This window comes from Salmo salar, chromosome 15, assembly GCF_965601325.2.
Source record: "Salmo salar chromosome 15, fSalSal1, whole genome shotgun sequence".
NCBI classification, from domain to species: domain Eukaryota; kingdom Metazoa; phylum Chordata; class Actinopteri; order Salmoniformes; family Salmonidae; genus Salmo; species Salmo salar.
In genome coordinates, this window is record NC_138305.1 from 73,184,242 (window position 1) to 73,190,811 (window position 6,570).

The window sequence follows — 6,570 nt, forward strand, 5'->3', positions numbered from 1 at the left end:
ACCAGAGCTCACCCTGGCAGAGCACCCTACCACTGTGCTCCAGTCGACCCCAGCCGAGCAAATCCAGCCTTTTTTCGACAATGGAGCTCAAGTTAGTAACGGGGCCTAGTACAGCGGCTCCTGCCATTGAGCTACAGCTTGCCACTCCCACAGCTGTGCTTCAAACAGCTCCTGTCGCAAAATCTCAACTGGTTCCCACAGTTGTGCCATCACCATCTCCAGTGACAGAGGTTCTGCCGACCCCTGTTCTGGACCCAAGATTAATCCTTACCTCCCTGCCTGTTCACAAGTAGGAAGACCTACAGCCTCCAGGGACGGAGGAGATACCAGAGCTCACCCTGAGGGAGAACCCTACACCAGCTGACACCTCTGAATGTCAGTTGGTCCATAATGCGGGAGCCCTGTCTGTAGCTGCTGAAAGTGCTAAGTCCAGTCCTGCCACTCAGACCTCTTCGGTCCCTGTCTGGTGGGATCTGCCTCGTCCTACCTTCGACATCCAGCCTGTCCAAAGACATCTCCCTGCTCCTCCCTGGGAGCCCCCTCCAGTCTCTCCTGCAATGGCTTGGTCTGTGTCTGCTATCCAGGCCCTGTCAGTCCCTGCCTGTTAGAACCTGCCGTTCTCAGCCCTGGGATTCTTGCTAGCCCATCCAAACTGTTTCCTGCTATCACCAGCCTTGGGAGACCCTTCTGACGTCCCCATGGGGAACCCTCCTGACGTCGCCGTGGGGTACCCTCCTGACCAAGGTGTTCAGTGTCCTGTCGTAGGAGACACCTCACCTTCTACCCTACTAGGTCCTCAGTCTATAGCCTCGGTAGGCCCAGAGTATCTTAGCCCTTGGTTCCCTGATTGCCTAGTGGCTTCACAGTTTCCTGCTAAGCTGGTTCCCCAGTTTCCTATCCCAGTAGGCCCAGCGTTTTCTGTCCTTATAGATCTAACATCCCATAGCTCACAGTCTATAGCCCAGTCAGGCCCCAAGTCAACAGCTCTAGGCACTCAGTCAGTTTCTCTTGGACCCAGGGTCCAGCTCTCTCCCACCTTTGGGTCTCTTCCCTCCTCCTTTTCAGTTGTGCAGCTGTCTCCTCTCCTGAGATCTTCACCTGTTGCTGCTGTGGGAATCCAGCTGATCTCAGTTCCGGTCCCAGAGCCATCTCCTTTCGCTGATGTGGTGGTCCGGTCGTCTATTGTCCTGAGATCTCAGTCCGTCGCTGCTGTGGAGATCCATCCGACCCAAACTCCTTTCCTTGGGGCCTCTCCTGTGGCAATGGGGTGGCCTCACCATCTGCAGTCCGGAGACCCTCATCGAGCTCTGCTGCTGCAGACCTAAGGTCTCTAGTCCTGAGAGCTTCGTCGAGACCTGCGGCCGAACCTCTGCCGTCTGCTGTACTGAGACCATCATGGAGCTCTGCTGCTGCAGCCCGACCTCCTGATCCAGGGCCCCCTGTCTGCCGTGCTGAGACCATCATGGAGCTCTGCTGCTGCAGCCCGACCTCCTGATCAGGGACCCTGACCTGGTTCCTCTGCCTAGGCCCAGCCTGTCCAGGGGTCACCGCCCGTTGCTGCTTCATGGCGCCAAGTATCCAGTCCCAGGGTCCTCGTTAGGCTCTGCTGCAGCAGCCCTGCGGTCTCCAGTCCCGAGACCCTCATCGAGCTGTCGCTGTAGCCCTGGAGTCTCCAGTCCTGGTGTCCTCAGCTGACACCAAGCCATGGGTCAATATCACTCCTGCTCCTCCCCTGGGGGTCTTACAAGCCCTCACCATTGAGGTACTCCTCTTGCCTGTTCCTGGGCAGAGGGGGCAGCCGTCACCGGATCCACCACCGCATCTTGTTGGCTCCCCTCTTCCAGAACTGCTTCACAGCCTGCACTGGCCCCCACAGTATCACTCGCCCTGTTCTGGTGACCTCCAGCACCTTTGTGACTGGGCGGCCAGGTGCACCGAAAGACAGGCCTTCTTTTGGACCAGTCGCCCGTCTGGTCTACATTTCTGCCTATCTGGATGACCACACGTATTCACGTCATTCCTCTCAGCCCTTGCTACCCTTTGTTGTTGACAAATCTGTCAACATATTTGGGGGTGGCTGTTAAAACAGCCAGCTTCAGTCAGCTGATTCTAGCCATCTCTTCTGGTTAGTTCTAGTCAGGCAGCTTAGTGTCCCATTCAGAGGACCCACACTTTTGTTAGTGTCACGCCAAATACTTATCACCAGATCTCGTTCAGCCCATCAGTGGCCTTCATTCCCAGGACTTCAGTTTCAGTTAGTCTATGACCCCAGCACAGCATGCTGTGTAGCCAGAAACATGCTTTCCCCATCCTGATGAGCATTTCCACAGTTGTCCCTCCTGCTGATGTGTTCTTCCTTTGACTTAATCCCTGTATGTCTGATGTTTATTTGTGCTTGCATCTAAACGTAAGTGCCTTGCTATCTGCGTCATATTATGTGGAGCTACGTTTTGTGGTCTATTGTGTATAATTACCGTGTGTTGAGCTTGTAAGTTAGCTCGCGCTAGCGTTAGCATTTTGCATTGGAATGCATGAGCTTTTTAGCATGACTGTTAGCGATTAGCCGTCTATTAGCATTTCTCAATTAGGGTTCTAGGCTATTTTCTATTCTATATATAAATCACTCATGCTCACTGTATTTATATTATGTACACATGTCAACATTACTGCAATGTTATTTGAGCACATTTGCCTGAGTTTCATGTGTACAAATCCAATAGGTTGTTCAGTCTATTGCCATGTGACGAGGCCTTATACCTGCTGCAGTGTGTAGCCCTTGCTATTTTATACACTTACCTGTGCTAGCTTATACAGCCATGTCATTCATATTATAGCAGTGCTATAGCCTAAATTAGGCGGCAGCGTAGCCTAGTGGTTAAAGCGTTGGACTAGTAACCGAAAGGTTGCAAGTTTGAATCCCTGAGCAGACAAGGTAAAAATCTGTCGTTCCACCCCTGAACAAGGCTGTCATTGAAAATAAGAGTGTTCTTAACTGACTTGCCTAGTTAAATAAAGGTAAAAAGTTATTTCCCCCGCTTTCCTTTCAGAATCATAGTTAATGTCAGGTCTCACTGGACATGATTCTCAGTTATCTGAACCATGAGTGGTCAGATATGTGTGAACATCTTCCATTAAACTCCCCTTAACCTGGACATCCGCCTCATCCTTGTTCTGACAGTACATTCTGTAGTGGTTGCTACCGGCCTTAAGCAAGCACCAACGATTTCTTATTACATTCATGGTCCTTCGATTCTTGACAACCCTACACCTATTTTTAAAGCCCTATGGGTCTTTGTCAAAAGTAGTTCACTAAATAGGGAATAGGGCACCATTTGGGACTCAAATGAGAGAACTTCAGATTATTAGAAGGGATGTAAGGGGGGTAGACGGAAGGTGACAATGAGGTGGCCCAGTAATGACTTTTTAAATTGCATTTGTTCCCTGAAGAACGGCCATAAAGTTAAACTTTAACCCCACACAAACACATTTTCCCTTCATGCACCAGTGGGAAGGTAGCAGGGCCTGCTTTTTCCTGATTCAACTCCAGTCTGGATACAATCTGGGTTTTACTTGTGAGTAAACACTAGCAGATATGCTCACAAGCATATGTTGCTGTGTCATCAACTTCCAGAGAGCTCTACTACTACTCAGCTCTAGGAGCCATGTATTACTGAACTACATTTTCCTGTCAGATGTAATTTTATGATACTTACTTATTATCCATGTGCTGTGCCTGATGCAGAACAATTGCATACAAAACACTTGATCTGTTGTAGACAAAAAAACGACAGTGCACAGTGACTCTTGGCTGACTTCTCAGACTTGTTCATCTAAGCCGGTCTGGGTGCAGGTCAGCTCTAAATGGGTGTCTGAGCTGTACTGAATTGGCAGGTCACTCCAGTCAGATCAGTCCACTGGACAGGCTGACCACAGACACAAGAGGCTCATTCCAAAGTTCTGATGTGTTCTGGCCATTACTGATGTCGGTTAGAAAGACGGACGGACGGACGGTGGGGGGGGGGGGGGGGGGAGAGCGAGAGAGAACAGAAATAATTTGAGAGAAAGAAAAAGAGAAGAATGAGTAGAAATAATTTGAGAGAGAGAGAGAGAGAGAGAGACAGAGGAGAGAACAACAGGGCTTCATTGTGATGACAGTCATAGGGGTTATTGTGTGGAGACGAGGCTTCACATTTCTCCTTCATCTGATCTGTAATAACATGGATTTACTCAGCCTGGGCCCACACAGATCTCTAATTTACTCAGTATGGACACACCCTTACATGCTAGATCAGAATGTAAGACCCCAGCTAGAGAGAGACAGATCGACACAGCTAGGTAGATGGAGTGAGTGGTAAATCCTGTAATTTGACCAAATGAGAGAAGAGGGAAAAAGTGGGAGAGGTAGAAACAGACAGATATACCATTGGTCAGATGGATAGATCGGTAAGTAACGATAAAAATACAACCACATCTGATCTTATACATTAGTCTCATGGCGTAGTAAACATTGAGCTCAACAGTGAGCTTTCAACAAACAGAAAGAGACTTTCCCCTGGAGGCAATCTGGTAAGTTGATTGTAGTGCAGATCTCTAGCAGAGATCACCACCTGCTGTCTTGTCTCTGAGCTGCTCAATAGCTTCTGCTCCTCACCCACCCACCCGACCAACCAACCACCAGACTCAAATTGCTTCCGGCAATGTACCAATGCTCCAGCTTACGTCTGTAGAAGTTCTGGCTTAAGTTCAGACAGAGGACGAGTCGGAAATGGGAAGCACATCGGCGGTAACGTCACTGCCGTATCCGCTTGTTGACCTTGCTAAACACGAGCACAATTCCTGCCAACATTTTTAAGCACTGCCTACCCAAACTCATGATTTGTTGTTGTCTAAAACAGAACCCTCCCGGGAATTTTTTTCTTTTTATGTCTGAAAGAAGCAGACATCTTCCCCAGATCTTGAGCCGTTGCCTAGCTAGCTTACGTTGCTCCAAGGTATGGGACATCCGAGACTACTTTCTCCCTCTATATTTGCTCCTCCCTTCCCCAGTCTTTCTTTATCTACATCCTCATATTCTCCTGTCTTACACCACAAATCTACATTTTCTCTCTTATCACTTTCTCGGTCATATTCTTTAGCCCCTTCCCGCTCTCTGAGATCCTTCTTTCCCACCTGTCCTGTCCAGTCTCCTCCTTCTGTCACGGTTGGCCCACTGCGTGCACAAACAACAGTGGCCTCTCCACAGCACATATGCTCACAGGGGTCAAGCGGCTGAGACAGCTGGGCCAACACGCCCAGGCAGCACACCCAGGGGACCCCCAGGGCTGTCCCCTCATTCTGCCTCCCATCAACAGGCCATGGTGGGGGTGATAGAACTGACTCTGCTCCAGTCCTACAATTACACATGTATGGGTGCAATACGCCCAAGTACACAAACAACCATGTACAGTAACACCAAGGCTGGGAATTGCCAGGGACCTCACGATACGATCACAATACTTAGAATCGCAATATATCGTATCGGCACCTATATAACACACACACAGAACGATTCAATACTGCAATTTCATGTTCCAAACTTATTGCTCACTATAGAGACAAGAGATAGAAAAATTGTTTTGATCAGTCAGGGAATATGTGCTGGAAACATGTTGCCTCGCTATTTCAAAAGATGGAGAATAAGCTATAGAACAAAAAATACTAGCGTTTTAGCGCAGATACAGCCGACTAGCGCCAGCTAACACTACATACAGTAGGAAATAAATAACTTTTTTTTTTTTTTACACATCGATAATTCGAGTCAAATATCATCCAAAAATAATACTGTGATATGTAACTAATCGACCCCCCCCCCCCCCCCCCCCCCAACACACACACAAATGCATTGTGAGAGGGAGTGCCCTATGATTTACATAATGCCTCAGCAGAGCTGCACTTACTAGTCAGACTGCAGCACAAACAAGACCAGCTCCATCCCTTTACAGAAACTGCAAGTAGGCAATAACTGGATAGCCAGGGTCTACTATTGACCTGAATATATCTATCACCATGCCCAGAAGAGGGTTGAGAGGATGAAAGGATCAATCTGAGGTTGCTCAGATTTCATGTGTGGAGGAAATGCTCAGAGAACAAAGCATAGAGGCAGATAATGTAGGACCCATGCTGTTCATGTGCACTAGTTATGGATTTTGATGCACAGGAAATACAATAACCTGACATAAATGGGGTGTCCCTGACACTTTTCTTTCACACACACACCAACCACACACACACAACCCCCAAAACAAGGACAAACCCCTTAGCTCCACCTGTCCGTATGATTAACGACCACGGCGTCGTTAGTGTTGTTCGCAACACTGAGATGGAGGGGATCGAGATAAACATGAACACACATGTTACTTGCTGGCCCAAAAACAAGCACAACGCCATCAATTATTCAGTCCCAGCCATCCCCATTGGCAGCAGATGGCTCATCTTACTGAGCAACGTGGCGTATCATACAAGTGCATATTTAATTTCTATACTAGATGAGCATGAGTTCTATTACAAAGACGAAATGGAGAGAGACATCAG